This window comes from Bos indicus, chromosome X (assembly GCF_029378745.1).
Source record: "Bos indicus isolate NIAB-ARS_2022 breed Sahiwal x Tharparkar chromosome X, NIAB-ARS_B.indTharparkar_mat_pri_1.0, whole genome shotgun sequence".
In the NCBI taxonomy this organism is placed as follows: domain Eukaryota; kingdom Metazoa; phylum Chordata; class Mammalia; order Artiodactyla; family Bovidae; genus Bos; species Bos indicus.
Window position 1 is genome coordinate 98,935,021 of NC_091789.1, and position 22,541 is coordinate 98,957,561.

At 40.3% G+C, this 22,541-nt stretch overlaps 1 protein-coding gene and 1 pseudogene across 14 annotated transcripts in view; one reads left to right on the forward strand and one right to left on the reverse strand.

The window, feature by feature from the left end:
• HUWE1 (HECT, UBA and WWE domain containing E3 ubiquitin protein ligase 1) overlaps positions 1–11,940 on the reverse strand; it is a 157,328-nt gene extending 145,388 nt beyond the window's left edge. For 5 of the 14 annotated variants that reach the window (XM_019955626.2, XM_019955625.2, XM_019955628.2 and 2 more), the window contains exons 1-2: positions 5,429–5,814; positions 5,183–5,319 (exon numbers count right to left, since the gene is read on the reverse strand). The gene's annotated coding sequence lies outside the window, so the exon portion shown is untranslated. Of the gene's footprint in view, positions 1–431; positions 549–5,182; positions 5,320–5,428; positions 7,548–7,569; positions 8,758–8,897; positions 8,919–8,963; positions 9,061–9,174; positions 9,488–11,419; positions 11,627–11,822 lie in introns of those variants that run through there. The other 9 variants (XM_019955614.2, XM_019955622.2, XM_019955621.2 and 6 more) reach the window with 9 other exon arrangements.
• Positions 11,941–11,987: 47 nt separating this feature from the next.
• The window catches only part of LOC139181144 (high mobility group protein B3 pseudogene), a 40,305-nt pseudogene continuing 29,751 nt past the window's right edge, over positions 11,988–22,541 (forward strand).

Sequence of the window (22,541 nt, forward strand, 5' to 3'; positions counted from 1 at the left end):
GATAGAGCAACTGATAGGTTATTAAGTTAACTTGTCCAAAGGGACAGAACTAGTTAAATTGCCAGAAAAACATTTAAAAACCGAGCATTTATTTTGCCTTTCTTATATAAATTACCCCAGCCAACATATGAAAACAAAATGAGAGAGTTAAAAACACCATTTTGCAACTCCCAATGAATTAACAAAGAATCTAAGCTTTGGGCAGCAGTGGCTGTTAATATGAAATACAGAGGACAGAACATGCTGAACTATACTAAGTATGCAGTCAATAAATTTCAGTCTGTGGGAAATTCTACAGGTCAAATGGCCTGAGTTCTTTAATAGAAAGCATAAAGAAAAAGGAGAAAGAGAAGATACAGATACTTCTTGACAAGACAAACTTGAGTTTTAAAAAATGGACAAAGTAAATCACACTGTCCAGGGACACTCACCTGTATGATTAAAACTATAAAAGAATGCAAAGAAGTGACCATTATGAAGTCAGAATAGCAGTTATTTTCCAGACTGAGGAAGGATGCTGTGATGGGGATGGGCACATGGAGAGGCTTCTATGGGTGAAAAGCAAAATTTTATTTCTTGACTTGGGTGGTAGTAACAAAAGCACTTTAAGATAATTTATTAAACCATAAATTTGTTTTGAGGCGGTTCTCCATATTTGTTTTTTATTTTTCACAATAAAGGGAAAAGACTTTAATCACATTAAAGCTTACATATGCTATTATTCCATTTTGTATGAGTGCCCAGAATAGGCAAATCTAGAGACATAAAATGGAGAAGGCAATGGCACCCCACTCCAGTACTTTTGCCTAGAAAATCCCATGGACGGAGGAGCCTGGTAGGCTGCAGTCCATGGGGTCGCTAGAGTCGGACACGACTGAGCGACTTTACTTTCACTTTTCACTTTCATGCACTGGAGAAGGAAATGGCAACCCATTCCAGTGTTCTTGCCTGGAGAATCCCAGGGACGGGGAAGCCTGGTGGGCTGCAGTCTACGGGGTGGCAGAGAGTTGGACACAACTGAAGTGACTTAGCAGCAGCATCAGCAGAGACATAAAATAGATTAGTGGTTGCTAAGGAAGGGGAGCCTGGTGGGCTACTGTCCATGGCGTTGCAAAGAGTCGGACATGACTTAGTGACTAAACAACAACATACTTTAAATGGATGAATTATATGGTATGTGAATTATACCTCAATAAAGCTATTAATAAAAGTCTAAGACATCTCAATTAAGTCAAAACACACTTTTAAAACAAAACTGGGCTGGAGCCTGAGAGTCCGCATTTCTGACAAGTTCCCAGATGGTGATGCTGATGCTGATCTGGGGACCACATTTTGAGAACCTCTGCAATGAAGGATTCCAAATCTGCTCTAAGCTGAAGGCAATACTAATCAGCACTGAAGAGTCAAGTGTTTTACTGAGGGACTGGGAAAGCAACTCTGAAAAAAAGTTAACACCTGTTGCCAAGCACTGTTCTATCCCATTTGTTCACTGACCATCAATACCACCATCTTCTTGGGAACTTGTCTGAAATGCAAAATATTGCCCCCACCCCCAGACCTACAGAATCAAAAACTCCGGGGGTGGGGCCCAGCAATCCGTGTTTTAGCAAGCCCTCTAGGTGATTCTGAACCACTGTTCTATGAACTTTATATGCAGTAACTTAGCTAAACTTCAGCTAGTAAGAAATGGAGTCAGAACTTGAATCCAGGAGTCTGGGTTCCTAATCACTGTGCTGAAAGACCTTTCCACCTATTAAAACTCAATCAGCAGAATGCAGTAATAAAAAATTAGTAGTGGAAGTTTAAAAAAAAAAAGGCAAAGACCAGAAGATGGGAATTTCCTGGTGGTCCAGTGGTTACGACTCTGTACTTTCACTACCAAGGGCCCAGGTTCCCTGGCTAGGGGAACTAAGATCCTGTGAGCCTCGTGGTGTGGCCAGAAAAAAAAAAAAAAAAAAAGACCAGGAGAAATACACCTCTATAAAGACAGGAAAACAAGAAAACAATTGTAGCAAATAAGGTAATCATCAAAGCAATCTTCCAAACGTGTTCCAAAATATAAGCAGCCACAAACTACAATATACCCAAGCATTTCCAGGGCAATTATCTCTGGTACCTAATTACAAGGACTTAAAATCTGTGATATGCTAAAGATGGTACATAAATTCATGGCAATATGTTCACACTTACCAATCTTTAAAATCTAAATTATACTAAAAAGTCATTCCAGAATAATTTGCATCTCTACTCCTAGTATCTTTTAGTCACTACTTGAAGATTAATGAAAAGGAGAAACTGCTTCCTCTCACCATCTAAGATGATACCATCAGAATCTTAGAGCTGAAAAACAATTTTCAAATTCACCTAGTCCAGTCAGTAATCCAAACTAAATCAATCTACAATATCAATCTCCATTTAAAGAGACATTAATAAGAAGCTGAAAGAAATTCCAATTTTCACATTCTAGAACCAACCTATGTCACCACTGCCAACTTTTCAGGAGAACTAAAATTGAAAATACTCGAGTTAACAGCTCAAAGAACACCTACAGTTGTTTTTTACTCAGAGAGAACCACTCCTTCACTAACTAAAAGTATTTCTATAGCCAAGCTGGTCAACAAGTACATCAAGTTTTAGCAACTCAACCTCTATGACACATCAAATGAGAGGGCTTCCAAAGAATCTTCTGAGCTGAGTTATCCCAGACATTAACATAGAAACATCTGGCAACCAGTCATTGAGGAAAGGAGTCAGAGAACAATATAGCAAAACACCCAATTGCTTGTGACTATCAACTTTACAGGCAGTGAGATCGTTGTAAAGTAGCCAAATATTGTTACAGTTACACATCAGATTTTAACAATTTAATCAAACTGCAAGAGAGGTAACATGTAATGTGAAGGGCAAATGTTTTCAAAGCAACCAATTTTAGCATTTCAGAAATACTTTGAATCCATGGTTGAAAACACACAACAAAAGGAGGTAAAAGAAACAGAATTTCTATTGTAAACTTTGTAACTCTGGAAACAATTCAAATATCTAAATGCCTACTGTGTGCAAAGCTCTGTCCACAAAATCTAGTTATCCTAGTTTCACAAACTCAGGATTAAAAGGTTTAAGGGATATTGTTCAAACTTCTTAGCTACAGAAAACTCAGAACAAGGGTAAATATTTAATCACTATATACAATGTGCTCAAATTATTTTGTTGAACAAGTGGATTTCACTGTAATTCCCCCAAAATCACTTCTTTGATACTTAGTTACTTTACAACTAAGGATCTGATTTCTCCATTAATGAACAAAGAACCAAAAAGCCTGAACTCATGAACCACAGCACCAGTGATTCACAATTATATTTCATCTCAATATCTCAGAAAACCTTTTCTGTCCCTTCAACTCGTAACTGCACTCGTTTTAAAGGTAAGCACAAGTGGCCTTGCTCTTCCCGGACATGTGCTTAAGTCAAAGGCTGGCTGGAGCATTCTAGTTTCCATTCCTTTCCAAGTTCCATTCTCAGGTTTTGACCATGGAAGGGACATTTCGTAGATTTTATGATGGCCAATGCAAAACAAGGAAAGACATGAACAGTTTAAAGGCCTCTATGCTGGGGGAACAGCATTTCCAGAAGGAATAAAATGAAAAAAAAAAAACAAACAGGAAAACTACAGCTGTGTATAACAGCTGAAAAATCAGGATGTTAGTGGAAGCTCTCAAAAATCGTTTAGTATTGCCACTTCAAAAACTATTACAGCCAGAGGAACTAATTACTAAGTCTTAATAGCTTAGAAGTTATGGGTCAGAGAAGCTGAGATACTAACATCAAAGTAATAAGTAGCAACATTGTAAGATAGTATACAGATAACTAAACCACCTAAGGAAATTGAAACCATGATGAAAAACCCTAAAGGCACAATCAGGTCATTATCTAGGAAACATTAGCTTCTTCCACAAGGAGGCCTACTTTTCACATGGAGCAGAAAGCAGGGCCAAGACATGGAACTGAAGTCAGATATCAATTAAATCAGACTCTGCCACAGAAAAAGGAATCCATGACTAGTTATTTTGGGAGAGTGCCTAGGCCAGCAGTATCAACTCCAACTGGGATACAGGAGATTACTGCCATTGTTCCATTATAATGGGGTCCTCCAGGGTCTTTAACCTAGTAAGAATGGGTCAGATACCACCGAGGATGTAATCACCAAATGTGGTGGGAAACTCTACAGGACAATTTCTTCAACAAATAAATGGGAAAGAAAAGAAAAGGGAGGGAACATGTAGACTAAAATAGATTAAGAGATATATCAATCACCCTTTGTGACAAAAGGACTTTCTTTGGATCCTGATTCAAACAAACTAAAATTTGAACACTAGTTTCATATTTGACATTTTAGAAAATCAGGTAACTTTTGAGTTGTGGTAATGCTTTTGAAGTTAGGTTTAAAAGAGCCTTTTACGTTTTAAATACAGTCCATGGAAGTCTCTAGGCCAGAATACTGGAATGAGTAGTCTTTCCCTTCTCCAGGGGATCTTCCCAACCCAGGGATCGAACCCAGGTCTCCCACAGTGCAGGCAGGTTTTTTACCAGCTGAGCCACAAGGGATGCCCAAGAATACTGGAGTGGGTAGCCCGATCCCTTCTGTAGCGGATCTTCCCAACCCAGGAACTGAACAGGGGTGGGGGCTGGTCGCTAACAACTGAGATAGCAGTGAAGCCCTTAAATACAAATATTTTGCAAATAAAAAGAAAACAACAGCAGGGATTTATTTCAAAGTAATCTAGGGGATAGGCTGTAAGGGGCCACAGTGGGTAGAAGTATAGATGAAAAAGAATGGCTGCAAGTTGGTAACTGTTAAAGCCAGTAATGGGGGATCATTATATTATCCAGTTTTTCTGTGTTCGAAAAATTCCAAAAAGAATTGGTTAGGTGTAATAACTTGCAATTTTATTTTTGAATGATGCTTAGGGTGATTTAAAAAAATCATTTACAGATAGAATTCATTTAAACTTTAATTTAGTAATGAGATCCGCTTAAACACAAGAAACAGCCAGTAGTACATCAGATCCAGACAATGGAAGAAACCAAAGTAGCTCAATTGCAGAATGGAAACACATACACCCCAACCATCTCCATTCCAGGAAGTAAAACACAAACATTACCCACAAAGATCCACAAAAACTAACCTAAAATCACAGCCAATCATACTCATCCTGGTGGGAAATCCCAACACTGCTCCAACAGCTTCCTGCACCTTCCTGACCAAGTTGGTCTGCTGGTTCCTCTGGAGTGCTAACCCACTCAGGTCAGACTACCGGAGGACCTACAAAAAAAAAACAAAAACAAAAACAGAGGGAGAGATACACAACATTTATTAGGGTGTGGGGGAGCTAACCATTATATCAATGTTCAAACATAATCACAGTTATTACCTCTTAAGCAACAGCTCTCACACATCAAGTTGCATTTTTTAGGAACTGCTTTGAGGAGCAACAATTCAGAACCAAAGTTAAAGCAATTCTTCTAATCTGGTATTTAGACGGCACTCCTGAAAAAACTCTGCTCTCAATTCAAATGAAAGCACAGGGGATACTGATTATTTTACAGACAATTTTCTATCTTTGCTGAGAACTGACATTAAGACAATTTTAAACTTTTTGTGAAAAACATTGCACACATAAATTATTTTTCACCTTCACACATGCTTTTTGGCCATACTGGGAGACAAATGATAAACACCCTGGAAACTCAGGTTGAACTTTGTCACTGAATGTTAAGCAAAGTTTTTAACTGGTATTGCCACTCCTTCCTCTCTTCTCAGAGATCAACCTAGAATAAATTAAACCTTTTAGGTCACACCTAGATTATCATTCCCATATTTATTCTAGTTCTAAATGACAAAAGTAAAATTGAGGTTTAATTTCTGATCACTGCTAGACTCACTGTGTGTGAAAGTCGCTCAGTTGTATCCAACTCTTTGTGACCCCATGAACTATAGCCCATGGAATTCTCCAGGCCAGAATACTGGAGTGGGTAGCTTTTCCCTTCTCTAGGGGATCTTTCCAACCCAGGGATCGAACCCAGGTCTCCCACGTTGCAGGCAGGTTCTTTACCAGCTGAGCCACAAGGGAAGCCCAAGAACACTGGAGTGGGTAGCCTATCACTTCTCCAGTGGATCTTCCACATTCAGGAACCGAACGGGGGTCTCCTACATGGCAGGTGGATTCTTTACCAACTGAGCTATCAGGGAAGCCCCAGACCCAAGAACAATGGGTTCTTCACATTCTTGTCCTCCAATGAAAAACGGGGAAAATTAAATGACTTCCAAAGCACTTCAAACTAAATAAAGCACCCACTAAAGCGCAAAATCAGTGTCTGTGTATAGTTAATTACTAGATGGTTACCTATGGTAAAATTTTAATACTATGTAGACTTTTCACCATCGTATTTCAAACCCCATTATCCATCCAAGGTAATTAGTAAAAAGCACTTATTTTAATACTGGCCTAATTAAAATATAAACAATAAGGAAAACTACATCCAAATTGAATATAGTCACTTCTATTTAGTGTTGGAAAATATAATCCAGCAAACACACAACAGGAGGTAGTGTATTAAAGAACTGTCAGCAATTCACTTTGGAAATTGATAAACTTGGTACCCCAAACTTCTAAACCCTTTCAGAATTATCCTGCTCAGGTAAGGTCAAATAACAGATCCCTACTCTGATAAGGGAATGGCAACCCACTCCAGTATTCTTGCCTGGAGAATCCCATGGACAAAGGAGCCTGGCAGGCTACAGTCCACGGGGTCACAAGAGTAGGACACGACTTAGTGACCAAACCACCACCACCACTCTGATCTGAAGGACCAAAGAAAGGAGGCAGAGGAAAAGCATTTGAACACTTAAAAACTAGCTAGCAGAAGTTCTCTGTTACTGTGAAAAGTACAGCACCAAATTTCATTACTTTCATAGGGTGAATGACAGGACAGACTACCTTTGAAGGAGTGCAAGAAGGGAGTAGGCAAGGGATGAAACATCCCTTTCAAAAGGTAGAACACTTGGGTGTGGTTCTTGACAGGAACATTATGGCTGGTGGTCACTCCAGGATGGTGATTCTGCACTAAAATTCCTAGACTAGAAGGTCAACTTAAGTGGGAATCACATTCAAACATAATAAACCATTGGAGATAAAAAGCTTGGCCTACAAGGGGGGAAAAATACACAAAAATGATAGGACTGGCCTACCAATATACCAAAAATAAACAGTTCTAGAAATATACTAAATTAACAGTTAACTGTTTCTTTAAACAAAAGCCTCTTCTTTCCCAGGTCATAAAACTACCATATGAAACAGATGCATCTGCCAACATATTCTTACACGAAGAAAAAGTTACCACAATTTACTGTATACCTATCATAATCCAGGCACTTTATAAGTTGCTTAATTCTAGCAACTATTAAGAGCTACTATTCCCACTATGCACATGAAAAACTGAGAATCTGAAAAGTAATTTCCCCAAGGTCACAAAGTTTGATGTGAACCCAAAGCATACAGTGTTTCTACCATACCAGGCTGCTTCCCTTGAGTGGAGAATGTTGCTATCTCCTCAATACAGGCAACACTGGGGCTAAAAGAAAACAATGTTGGACATGTAATCTAAAAAGGAAACAAATGATAGGGAATTGTTTAAAGTAACTGTGGAATGGGATGGGAGTAGAATGGGGCAATGATTGTCAAGAGATAATCTATCAAAGCTATTTTATTTTCTAGCACATGGAGGTGGGTAAATGCTGTGGAGCCTAACAAGAGGCTACTTTCTCCCTAGGGGATTCAGCTCCCAGGAAAACAGCATGGGGTGGGGTATGGAAATAGAAGGATTAAGAAATCCTTAATGATTACATGAGAAACATGTAAGAGGTGGTTAGCAGCAAAGAGATGTCCAGACCAAAAGGCCACAGAAACTCAAGAGCAAGACAGGGAAAAGAGGTGGTTCCCAAGTTTGCAAAGGGGATGGCGGGTGAGAAAGGGCAAAAAGTTGGTTTACTGGAGGGTTATTCTCTACAGTCTCTTTAAAAGTTATCTTATCCCTTTTTTGAGGGGAGTGAGTGTTATGATGGGGGGGGGGGGTCTAACGGCCCCGAAAACTAAGAAATCACGAAGACAGCAATGATCCAACCATCAACCCAATTCATTGTTCCACCTAAGAATGGTTGAGCAGCAGAGTTGGGAGAAATGAGTGCCCTGTGCTCCGATCAGGGTCAAAAAAACGTGAAAGCTACTATGATTCTATCCACAAAGATGGAATAAATACAGGGAACAGGAAAGGGTCTCTGGTCAACATCTGTGTCAAGGGGACCGATGGAAGGGGGAGGACGGGACAGGTTAGGGGACCTGGGCTAAGCCCTGCTTTAGCAGGACCGGGGAGGGGGTGACAAGGAAAAGCTTTGGCTTTCCCTCTTAAATACGAGCCTCAAATATCCATGTAGAACAGAAAAATTCAATGGGTCGGTGGAATTAGGGGGGAATGGGGAAAGAATGTCAGAGGCATCAAAGCTTGATCTCCTATACCTTAGTTCAAAGACCATGGGGGTTGAGGAAGTAGAGCCTACCTCAAGTAAAACTAGGATTCATTTGTCCCCCCTTTTCCGAAGGAGTGGAAAATCGGGCCCACAAAAAGGTAGTGGGAGGAAACCAACAGTCGTTGGATGGTCCCCTCTCCCCCACTGCCCAATCTCTAACTCCCAACCTTACTCCCCAACGAACTCTAGGACTCCTACCCCCCACCATTCCCAACCCGCCCACTGCAGCGGCGACAACGGAGGCGTTGACCGATTGGTGGGGTAAAGGCGGGCCCACACGAGGCTGAGGCCCGGGAAATGGTGACGCCTCAACCTACTAGAGAGGGGGTGGTCTTCGCCTCGGGTTTGGCTTATTGGCACCTCGTCTTTTCGCCAATCGTCACCTGCTTAACGTCGGGAACCTGAGAAGCGTCACAAACGCCGAGGGCCAACTCCTCACTCCCGGGTCCTGGCCGGACAGACATCAGCTTCCGCCGCCATCTTAACAGCAAGCAGACCGACCCTAGTCACTGCCCCCCCCCCCCCACCCCGAGCCACCTCCGCCACCGCCAACGGATCCCACGAGGACGTAACCGCGCTCCCGCGAGAACTCACCAACTAGGTACAGCACGAGCCGAAGACGCTGCCGCCGCCTCCGCGGCTACTGCAGTCTGTAGCCGAACCGCGGCCGCCTCCGCGCGATCCCGCGATAACCTCGACCCGACGGGAACAGCCAGAGCCCAGCCCTTCCCAGACCCCTCCTCCCACCAAAACCGAAATCGCTACGGCTCCACTCTCACCCTACGCGAAGCAAAAAGCAAATGACGCACAACCACACGAAGAACCGAGGGGCGGAGCCAACCTGCCGCCACCGTCTCCCGCATGCGTCTTAAGAACTATCGCGATAGTACGTTTCCGTCTCTGCGAGACCTTCGAATTCACCGCAGGATGCTGCTCGCGCCTCGCCTTTAGGAAACCCGAGATCTCGCGAGACTTAGGGAACTCTGCTAAAAAGGAGAGAGGCGGAGCTCCATGAAAATGACTGAGAGTTTTCAGGGGAAGGGAGGAACCTCCCGTCCTGCAGGGATCTCGCCTACCACGAGGTTTCCGACCCACTGCGGAGCTGGCTGCCAAACCTCGCGATGACACAGCTCAGCGCCAAATCTCGGCCATGTCCTGAAAACTGCCTCCGCCCCCGATCTAAGGTGTCTAGAGCCTAGTGCTTGAGGAAAATTTAAAAAGTCAACCTGTTTATTCTCACGCTTCCGAGCAGAGCTGTACCAATTACCAACTCCATTCTGGAAGAGGAGCAATAGATCTATTGTTACCTGCCTCCACGAATCACCTATTATTTTGGACTAACATAAAAGACGTTCAATCTCACAATAAAGCACGCAAATGCAAACAATGACATAACATTTTTTGCCCATTAGATAAGAAAAAAAAATTTAAGACAGATAATATTCAGACTCTTTCCCTCGCCGCACTGCAGGCTACTGAATCCATCTTAATCTAACTAAAAGCTCATATCGTTAGTTCTAGCTCCAAAGCCACAAATTTTAACTCCAGAGGCTTTACCTTGGCATAGCCAAAAGATCCAATAAAGTGCTTTTCTCCAAACAAAGAGGTCTGCCCTCTTTGGAAAATTCAAGCTTCCAAGGGGGAGTTGGCGGGGAGTGGTGGTGGGGGGGGGGGGGGGGAGTGCGTGCTTGAAGCTTTTAATATGGCAGTTTTTCCACGTCTAGCCAACAATGTTTCTCCAATAAATCTTGGAATCCAATTTGGCTCGATTTGTGGGCTTTCCTATTGTAATATATTATTCTGTCTATTCTAACTTATACATTGTTTCTTTAGAATACATTTTAACAGCTGGTAGTACAAATACCCCATCCTTATCTTTAAAATATTTTCTCGGTTATTCTTAGCAATCTTTTTTTCCGGATGAACTTTAGAATCATATTAAATTCCAAACACTTCGTATATTTATTGAAATTGCATGAATCGTATAAATCAACACAGGAAAAAAGGACATCACTACAAAACTGAGCCTTCTTATCCAGAAGCATGGTATCCCCTTTTCCATGTATGCAAATGTTCTTTTATTACATTCCTCAATAAAGTTTTGTAGTTTACTTCTAGGTATTTTTACTCGTTTTTCTTGCTATTGCGAATGGGCCGTATTAAATTTCCAAAATGCTTACTGTTTACAGACTATTGATATTTAGTTTTGTAATCGGATAAATAAAAATATGTTCAACTTCACTAGTAATCAGGGAAATGCAAATAAAAACAATGACATAACATTTTTTGTCCTTGAAATTAACCAAAATTACAAAGATTGATGATAATTCGTGTTGGCACAACTGTGGAAAAATGGGCACTCTCGCATAACATTTAACAGTGTAAATTAGTATAGCCTTTTGGAAAGAGACAATTTGGACGGATCTATTAAAATTCAAAACGCATATACATTTTGACCCAGCGATTACTCTTCTAAGAATTTCTCCTACAAAAATACTCATACATGAAATATATGTACACACACACACACACACACAAGCCCATTCATTATAGCATTGCTTGCAATAGCCCCTTCCCTCCCCCAAAAGGGAAACAAGCCAATGTACATCAATCGGGAAATGGTTAAATAAACTGTAGTACAATCATACAATGCAGCCGTTTATAAATAAGATAAATTTAAATTCCCTGATATAGGAAGATCTACAAGACATATTGTTAAGTTTTTAAGAAGCAATTACCCGAAATGAATATGTGTGTGTGTGTAGTGCCATTTAGATACCAAAACCTACATGTACGACGCCTAGTAGTTACCCGCGAAGCCTGCCTGCCAGCCCCTCACCTTCCCCCTCCTCTGAGGCCGCGTTCCTCGAACCCCTGGGAGAAATGCCGAAGACCCGGTCTTTACTCCCTCTCTAGGGCCACTTGGCCACGACTAATGCCGGTACCTCGCATCCCCACTGTCGGCCACTCTCTCGCTGCACTGCCAGCCGCTGCCGGGCTGCCCCCGAGGATGCGGCGAGCTCTCACCACTGGCGCCGGCCGAGGCCTGGGGGAGGGGAGAGAAGGCGGGGTTGAGGGAGGGCTGAGGCAGGCCGCCGGGCCCCTTCATCAGCCTCTCCCAGGCTCCCCGAGGCCGCCACCTCCGCTCTTCGGCGCAGGGTCCCGTGGGAACAACCCCAGCGAGAAGCCTAGGACTGCCGCGAGAGCAGAGCCCGCCCCCCAACCCGGAGGAAGATGCTCACCTCCGCGGCACTAGCTCCGCGGGGCCCGCAGGAGCGTGCCGTGTCCGCGGCCCTGTTTCAGACCTGCTCCCCTCGCTTACCCTCCGCGGAAAACCTCCCCCTCCGCCTCTCCTCTCACTCGGTCTAAGGCTCCTCCTCCAGCTCGAGAAACCCCGCCTCTGCCCCTTGGGAAGGCGCTCCCTCAGCGGTGAAACCGGGTGCCTTGGTAGCGATCGCGCCTGAGCTAGGCGCTGCAAACCCAACCATAAAGAATAGTAGGGTCGCTAAGGAATTTGGATTTGATTCGAGGTACGATGGAAACCGCTGAAGGGTGACGTGATTTGATTTGACTAACGTTTAAAAATTAATCTCTCCAGCTGCCTAGCGAAGAACGGGGGGCGAGAGGGTAAGAGGGGACACAGTGTGGAGGGCGCCTATCACAGCGAGTTTACACGGGTAGTAAATCCTTAGAACACTTAATTCAGGAACGTAATGAGTCCTCAAAAAAATTCTCTATTTCTCCTTGGTGTTATTTGGGGTGAGAGTGAGATTGGCAAAGAGCTTATAGAGGATCTACATCTGTGAATGCATAGCAATAAAAAGGATCAGGTAGGAGTTACCTCTATTAACCGTGCTTTTTCTGGGGTGCAGAATAAAATTGAAAAGGGAGAAGGGAGCTTTGACTCGAAACTCTAGATACTTCTGTAGGTTTGAATTTTTAACTAAAAGCATATATTAACTCAGTACTTTATAAAGTATAGAGACAAAAGCACTATCTGAGGTACTCTTTAAAATTTAAAATTTTTAATTTATTTTTAATTGGAGTATAATTGCTTTACAATGTTCTGTTGGTTTCTGCTGTACAACACGAATCAGCTGTAAGTAGACATATAACCCTCCCCTCTTGCCTCCCTCCTACCCCTCTACAAGTATTCTTGAGACATAGAGGAAATAAAAATTGTAATTTTACCCTCTTGTTCCAATTCCAACCCTCCAGAGCAGTGGTTCATGCCCCAAATTGAGAATCTGATGAACGTATCCACTGCCTGCCAAATATATATATTTAGACATAAACTTTTGTGTATAATCTCAGCATTATGGAGGCTCTTTTGAGATAGACTGACCTATTAAATATACTTACAATGCTATTTTAATGGGTGGCTGTTATTCCATTGTAATGCTAATTATTTAAGCAAGACTCAATGTTTGTGGCTTTTTTAATTGTAAGAAATGCAAACATGAAATTTGATGTAACTAAATATTTGCATATTTCTGAGACTTTTCTTAAGGAGAGATTTGTAGAAATGTAGTTAGGATCCCACCAGAAATATATGAGAATTCCAGTTTATTCAAATATTCCCATACTCTTGCCAATATTACCATTATAGTTTTCAAAAAGCCTTTTAATAGGGACTTTGATTTTGAAATTTTTATTTATTTATTTATTTTTGGCTGTGTTGGGTCTTATGCACCAGCTTTCTCTAGTTGAGACAAGCCAGAGCTACTCACTGCAGTGCATAGGCTTCTTATTGTGGTGGCTTCTCTTGCTGTGGAGCACAGGCTCTAGGTGCTCCGGGCTTCAGTAGTGGCTCCTGGGCTCTAGAGGATGGGCTTAGTTGCTCCTTGGCATGTGGAATCTTCCCGGACCAGGGGCTGAATCTGTGTCCCCTGCATTGGCAGGCAGATTCTTTTCCACTGAGCCACCTTGTGTGCTCCTGCTCAGTCGCTCTCAGTCGGGTCCAACTCCGCGACCCCAAGCACTATAGCCGGCTAAGCTCCTCTGTCCATGGAATTTTTCAGGCCAGGGACTTTGATTTTAATTCCATTCTCTCACAGCATCTACATTAATCTCTCACAGCATCTACATTAATTCTGATACTTCATCGTCTCTACTCTTGATTCTAACCCTTACATTTCTATTGTCAATTCCTAGGCCCCACAAAGTCTAGTTCCCCAACTCCTAATTCTAAAATCCCACATACCTAACAACTCTAGTTTTAATTTTAGTCTGGAGCCCCCTTTAGTTCTCTTGCCAACTCCACTCCTTTTACAGTCCTAATTTCAACTAACATCTAAACACACACACACACACACACACACACACACACCCCTGTTGCTTCTTTTTTAAATTGTAGACTATTCAGAAATTATATGAAAGCATAAAAAAGATACAACCCAGGGACTGAACCCACATCTCCTACATCTCTAGCATTGGCAGGCAGATTCTTTACAACTTAGCCACCTGGGAAGCCCCTATGCATTATATATATATATATTTTTTTTTTCTAATAAAAAATATCATAGCATGTTATTTGATAACCTAGTGAATATTTGTCATGTCATAAAATGTTTGTCTATAACAATTTTAATGGCAACATGAAGCATTCCTTTCTTTAATGTGTAATTAGCTTTTGTTCTTTTTTCATTTTAAAATGTTTGCCTGATTACACATGAATGAATACATTGTTGCCAAACACTCAAAACAGAAGAACATAAAGTTCCTCTTATATACACATATAGAAATATTGTTTCATTTTTTACTTTTTAAAAATCTGAATGTTCTATTTTATGTATCATTTTAATTGCTGTATTCACTTACTATGTCTCAAAATCTTTCCATGTCGGTATGTATAAATCTGCCTCATTCTTTTACATACTGCACTGCTGCTGCTAAGTCACTTCAGTCGTGTCCGACTCTGTGTGACCCATAGACGGCAGCCCACCAGGCTCTGCCGCCCCTGGGATTCTCTGGGCAAGAACACTGGAGTGGGTTGCCATTTCCTTCTCCAATGCACGCAAGTGAAAAGTGAAAGTGAAGTCGTTCAGTCTTGTCCGACTCTACTCGACCCCATGGACTGCAGCCTACCAGGCTCCTCCATCCATGGGATTTTCCAGGCAAGAGTACTGGAGTGGGTTGCTACTGCCTTCTCGGACATACTGCACAGTAGTCTGTTAAATGAATGTACTAGAGTTATTGGTAAGTCCCTGATGGCTCAGTTAGTAAAGAATCCCCCTGCAATGCAGGAGACAGCCTGCAATACAGTAGACCAGGGTTCAATCCCTGAGCGGGAAGATTCCCTGGAGAAGGAAATAGCAACTCACTCCAGTATTTTTGCCTGGAGAATCCCATAAACAGAGGAGCCTGGCAGGCTACAGTCCATGGGTTGCAAAAGTTGGACACAACTTGGCAACTAAACCACCATCACCACACCTATTGATAGATATAAATTATTTTCAATCTTATACTGTTACAGTACTTTTTTTTTATAGTGCTGCAATGAAAAATGTGTACATGCTTTTTTGTGCATATGCTAAAGTATTTCTATAAGATATATATGAAGAAGTAAAATAGGTGGCTCAAACAGCACATTTTGGAATTTTAATAGGTAATGCCAAACTGCCATTCCAAAAGACCCAATTTACACCTCCAGCAGCAGTGAATAAGAATAACTATTTCCCTAAATTTTTATCCACGCCGGTATTAATTAGTCATTTCAATGTTGTACCAATGTGATGGTTGAAAAATGTCTCCTTATTTGCATTTCCCTGATTATTATCGAAGTTAAGGAGTGTTTTCATATGTTTGTTGGCTATTTGCTTGTGTCATTTTGTGACTTTGCTTATTCATATCATTTATCTGTTTTCCAATTCGATTGTTTGACTTATTATTAAATTATGTAGTCTGGATATGAGTATTTGTTACAAGTGTTGGAAGTTTTTTTTTTAATTAGAGGATAATTGCTTTCAATGTTGTGTTGGTTTCTGCTGTACAACAATGTAAGTCAGCCATACATACTTCCCCTCCCTCTTGAATCTCCCTCCTACCCAACCCCCACCCCATGGTGCTGGAAAATTTTTTGCAGACTTTCCTTATTTTTAAACTTTGCTTTTGGGATCTTTTGGGGTTATAGATGTTTTAAATGTTGGTGTGTTCAAATTTATCAATCATTTCTTTCATGGCTTTTGCATTTTAAATCTTGCATAAGAATACTTTTCTACTCCAAGATTAGAAACATTGTTTCTATATTTCCTTGTAATATTTTAGAATTTTATAGATTTAACTCTAATTTGGGGGGATTTTTTTGGTAAATATTTTTCTCAGTTATATGTTCTAACAATGGTATGCTTCATAGGTGAATATCATTCCACTGTAATATTAATTACTTATTAGTATTTTTTCATAGGGCCCTAAGCATTGATTGAACAGATTCATTCTTTCTATCAAAAACCAATTTCTAAGGATATATATAGTTTTGAATGTAAATCATCAGTTCAATAGTCCTAAAATCTATACCAGCATCAATACCATACTTTTTTTTTAATATTTGAGCTTTAAATTATTATTTCATCTCTGCTAGGGCAAGCTCCTCTGTCTTTTTTCCCCACAGATTTCTTGGCTATTCTAGTGCATTTTCTTTTTCAGATAAATTTTTAAATTAACTGGTAAAGTTCTATAAGAATTCCTTTTGGGCTTTATATTGAAAAAATTTATTTCATCAAATGGGCGTAGGATATTATATTTGACAAACCAGTCTTCTATTGTCAGATACTCATGTTGTTTCTAATTGTCCACTGTTAACAAGCAATTCTATAAAGGACATTTAGAAAAATCTTTCCTTACCACTATAATTATTTAACTACAATAAATTTTAGCAAGGCACAGCATATCCTCATTTTGGGAGAGGTTGATAGGCATTGCTCAATATACTTTGAGAAAGATTTTTCCAATTTATTAATACATTTCCATGAGGTGTATGGGGTGTCATCTCCCTATCCTGCTCCGTGACTGGGCCATTAATGGATTTTGAACTTTTGAAAATTTGATAGAACCCAGGTTTGATTCCTGGGTTGGGAAGATCCCCTGGAGAAGGAAATGGCAACCCACTGCAGTATTCTTGCCTGGAGAATCCCATGGACAGAGGAGCTTGGCAGGCTACAGTCCATGGGGTTGCAAGAGTCGGACACAACTTAGTGACTAAACCACCACTACCATACATCATTTTTTTTGTTAATGTTCTGTATTTTGTATTTTTCTATTGTTGCATCATAAATTACCACAAATTTAGCCATTTAAAATAACACCTTATTGTCTCACAGTTTTGTAGGTCAGACATCCTGGTGGGCTTGGTTGAGTTCTTTGTTTAGGATCATACAATGCCAAAATCAAGGTGTCCCCAGAATTGGCTTTTATCTGGAGTTATCTGGGGGAAGAATCCACTCCAAATTCATTCAGGTTGTTGTCAGGATTTAGTTCCTTACTGTTGTAGGACTGAGATCCCAGCTTCTAGAGGTTGCTCACATTTTTCCTTATGTGTCCCCTTCCATCTTCAAACCAGCGCTGGCACACTGAATCCTTTTTTTGTTTGGAATCTCTCTGACTTTCCATTCTATTACTAGCCTGAGAGAACTCTGCTTTTAAAAGATTTATGTGATTTAAAAAAATTATGTAATTAGATTAATGCTATTGGGGAATGATACAAAATAATCTCCCTATTTTAAGGGGAACGTTAAACCTGCAAAATCTGTTTTACCAGGTGATGTTAACATAATCACCAGCATGGTATCTCATCATATTCAAAGTCCAGAAATTAGGGTGGGAAATCTAGGGAAATTAAGGTGAGGCATTTTAGGATTCTGCCTACTACTATAGATTTATTTTCCTCAAAAAACTACATGAATCATTCTGGTTGTAAAAGATTCAGCCATTGTGGAAGTACTGTACATGGAGCAAAACATGAAAAGCATGTTTCACCACCTTTCCCCTTCACTACTACCTCTATTTAGAAGTAGCCTTTTATATATTTTTTGTGCATAATGGGACATCTTTTTGTAACTGGGCATCCTACTTACCTTCCTTGTTGTTATAACTTACCTTCCTTATCAGTTCTAATAATTTTTCTATTCATTTTCCTTGGTTTTCCAGGTAGATAATGATTTCCCCTCCTTATCATATTTATAATTCCTATATGCATTTACTTGACATATTATGTTTTATTGAACTTCAACAAAAAATGGTTAAATAGTAGAGGCAACAGTGGACATCTTTGTCTTTCTCCTGGTCTAGTGAAACTTCTAGTACAGTGTTTCCCAAACTCATGTTCTGGGTAATAATAGGTTTTTAATCTATTTAATTATGAATATTTCAAACATAGAGCAAAGCTGAAGGAGTTTTACAGTGAACACTTACAAATTCACAGCATAAATTTTATCATTAATATTTTGTTATACTTTATCACATAGCTATCATCTGTCTATCCATGAATTAAACCGTATTTCTTGGATTTATTTTCCCATTCTACCACTTTCCCCTTTTGCTATTCTCTACTTAATGAATTATTTTCAGCTTTTATATTTATTAATATATTCCTCTATTTCTAAGTTTGATTTGCTGTATTGTTTGAAATGGCTTATGTTAAATATATGGCTTATTCATTTTCAGTCTTCCTTACTTATTTCTAAAATAATTTAAGATGATACTTTTTTTCTACTTGACTTTAATATATAATGTTTTCGTTCTCATTAATTTCTAGTCTATAATTTTGGTTTTGATTTCCTCTTTGACCATTAGTTATTTATAAGTATTATTTGATCTTTGAAGTGACAGCTTTTGGGGATGCTGTTTTTGTGCTTAGAAGTTAGTTGTATCACACCATGGTCCAATAGCATTTGACTTTCATGATTCCTACTATTGGAAATGTATTGTGCTTTCTTTTGTAACTTATTTGCTTTTGTGATTTCTTTATATATTTTAATGGAATGTTATTTGTATGTATGCTTATGACACTAAGATATTCTTGGTAGATAGTATCTTTTATCAGTATCTCTTTTACCCTATTTAAAACTTTTTTGCCTTTAATACTACTATTTCTAACGTTAATGCTGTTGCTTATATATTTGTGTGTGTGTGTGTATATATATATTTATATTTATATTTATATTTATGCATGCTAAGTCTTTTCAGTTGTGTCAGACTCTTTGCGACCCTACTGGACTGTAGCCCACCAGGCTCCTCTGTCCATGGGTTTATCCAAGCAAGAATTCTTTACTGTCTGAGCTGTCTGCAATGCAGGAGACATGGGTTCGATCCCTGGGTCAGGAAGATCCCCTGGAGGAGGACATGGCTACCTACTCCAGTATTCTTGTCTGGAGAATCCCATGGACAAAGGATCCTGGCGGGCTACAGTCCTTAGGGTCACAAAGAGCCGGGCATGAATAAGCGACTAACAGTTTCACTTTCATACATGTCTTTATTGTTTCTTTTTTGATTACAGAATGTCAGACAAATTATTCAAATAGAGTTAATAATTGTTAGTATGGTATATAGTCTTCCAGATCTTCTTCTATCTATTCATTGATAGATATATGTATTATAGATTTTTTAAAACCATAAAAAGGGAGAGAATCATGCTATATCTGTTTTACAAACTGCTTTATTGACAATGTATTCTTGACATGCTTTCTATATCACTGTATATACATCTACCTTACCTATTCTTTTTAACTGGTCTCTGGAGTGAACATTTATGCAAAGTGCCTGGCCCATCACTATCTTTTTTTAAATTCAAATATTCCCTCACCCTGCCCCCCAAAACTAGACCAAGTCAGCCTATGATACACTTTCATGATACTCTACTATTTTATTCCCTAGGCACCCAAGACACTCGTACAGTTGTGTGATTAATGTCTGTTCCCTCCACCACATACAGACATACGTACACCCTAAACACACACCTTATAATGAAGAGTAAACATCTAGAGAGCAGGGACCGTGTCTGTTTTGCTTATATTTGTACAATATAAATATAAACACCAAACATAGTGCCTGAAAATTTTACCTGTTCAATAAATATTTTTGAAGGAATGAATAATAAACAATCCTATGAGGCAAGTATTACAATTATGCCCATTTGGCCTTGGAGTACAGAATGAAGCAGGGCAAAGGCTAATAGAGTTTTGCCCAGAGAATGCACTGGTCATAGCAAACACCCTCTTCCAACAACACAAGAGAAGACTCTACACATGGACATCACCAGATGGACGACACCAAAATCAGATTGATTATGTCCTTTGCAACCAAAGATGGAGAAGCTCTATACAGTCAGCAAAAACAAGACTGGGAGCTGACTGTGGCTCAGATCATGAACTCCTTATTGCCAAATTCAGACTGAAATTGAAGAAAGTGGGGAAAACCACTAGACCATTCAGGTATACCTAAATCAAATCCCTTATGACTATACAGTGGAAGTGAGAAATAGATTTAAGGGACTAGATCTGATAGAGTGCCTGATGAACTATGGATGGAGGTTCGTGACATTGTACAGGAGACAGGAATCAAGACCATCCCCAAGGAAAAGAAATGCAAAAAAGCAAAATGGCTGTCTGAGGAGGCCTTACAAATAGCTGTGAAAAGACGAGAAGCAAAAAGCAAAGGAGAAAAGGAAAGATATACCCATTTGAATGCAGAGTTCCAAAGAATAGCAAGGAGAGATAAGAAAGCCTTCCTCAGTGATCAGTGCAAAGAAATAGAGGAAAACAATAGAATGGGAAAAACTAGAGATCTCTTCAAGAAAATTAGCGATACCAAGGGAACATTTCATGCAAAGATGGGCTCGATAAAGGACAGAAATGGTATGGACCTAACAGAAGAAGAAGATATTAAGAAGAAGTGGCAAGAATATACAGAAGAACCGTACAAAAAAGATCTTCACGACCCAGATAATTACGATGGTGTGATCACTCACCTAGAGCCAGACATCCTAGATTGTGAAGTCAAGTAGGCCTTAGGAAGTATCACTATGAACAAAGCTAGTGGAGGTGATGGAATTCCAGTTGAGCTATTTCAAATCCTGAAAGATGATGCTGTGAAAGTGCTGCACTCAGCATGCCAGCAAATTTGGAAAACTCAGCAGTGGCCACAGGACTGGAAAAGGTCAATTTTCATTCCAATCCCAATGAAAGGCAATGCCAAAAAATGTTCAAACTACCGCACAATTGCACTCATCTCACACACTAGTAAAGTAACGCTCAAAATTCTCCAAGCCAGGCTTCTGCAATACGTGAACCGTGAACTTCCAGATGTTCAAGCTGGTTTTAGAAAAGGCAGAGGAACCGGAGATCAAATTGTCAACATCCACTGGATCATGGAAAATGCAAGAGAGTTCCAGAAAAACATCTATTTCTGCTTTATTGACTATGCCAAAGCCTTTGCCTGTGTGTATCACAATACACTGTGGAAAATTCTGAAAGAGATGGGAATACCAGACCACCTGACCTGCCTCTTGAGAAACCTGTATACAGGTGAGGAAACAACAGTTAGAACTGGACATGGAACAACAGACTGGTTCCAAATCAGAAAAGGAGTACGTCAAGGCTGTACATTGTCACCCTGCTTATTTAACTTATATGCAGAGTACATCATGAGAAATGCTGGGCTGGAAGAAGCACAAGCGGAATCAAGATTGCCAGGAGAAATATCAATAACCTCAGATATGCAGATGACACCACCCTTATGGCAGAAAGTGAAGAGGAACTAAAAAGCCTCTTGATGAGAGTGAAAGAGGAGAGTGAAAAAGTTGGCTTAAAGCTCAACATTCAGAAAACTAAGATCATAGCATCTGGTCCCATCACTTCATGGGAAGTAGATGGGGAAACAGTGGAAACAGTGTCAGACTTTATTTTTTTGGGCTCCAAAATCACTGCAGATGGTGATTGCAGCCATGAAATTAAAAGACGCTTACTCCTTAGAAGGAAAGTTATGCCCAACCTAGACAGCATATTCAAAAGCAGAGACATTATTTTGCCAACAAAGGTCCATCTAGTCAAGGCTATGGTTTTTCCAGTAGTCATGTATGGATGTGACAGTTGGACTATAAAGAAAGCTGAGCGCCGAAGAATTGAAGCTTTTGAACTGTGATGTTGGAGAAGACTCTTGAGAGTCCCTTGGACTGCAAGAAGATCCAACCAGTCCATGCTAAAGGAGATCATTCCTGGGTGTTCATTGGAAGGACTGATGTTGAAGCTGAAACTCCAATATTTTGGCCACCTGATGCGAAGAACTTACTCATTTGAAAAGACCCTGATGCTGGGAAAGATTGAGGGCAGGAGGAGAAGGGGATGACAGAGGATGAGATGGTTGGATGGCATCACCAACTCTATGGACATGGGTTTGGGTGGACTCTGGCAGTTGATGATGGACAGGGAGGCCTGGCGTGCTGCAGTTCATGGGGTCGCAAAGAGTCGGACACAACTGAGTGACTGAACTGAACTGATGGGTTACAAAAGTATGCTTATTTAAGTAATCGTCACCCTTTAAGAATCCTCCGAGAATCCTCAGAAATAAGTGGATAAGATAACAGTAGATTATAGGTTTCATAATATGTCAACTGGGGTCACTGGTGGTTCAGATAGTAAAGAATCTGCCTGCAATGTGGGAGACCCAGGTTTGATCCCTGGGTTGGGATGATCCCCTGGAGAGGGGAATGGTAACCTAGTCCATTATTCTTGCCTGGAGAATTCCATGGACAGAGTACCCTGGCAGGTTATAGTCCATGGGGTCAATACTTAAAGTTTTACCTTTTAAAAAATTAGTTGCATAAGGTGGGTGCTCCTTTGGATTGTTAACTGATTTTTATTTTTATACAATTCTAAAATGAACATCCTTGTAAATAGCTTTGTACATGTATGCACTCCTTAAAACAGATGCTGGAAATGGAATTGCTCCAGTGGGTATGCACATTTTAT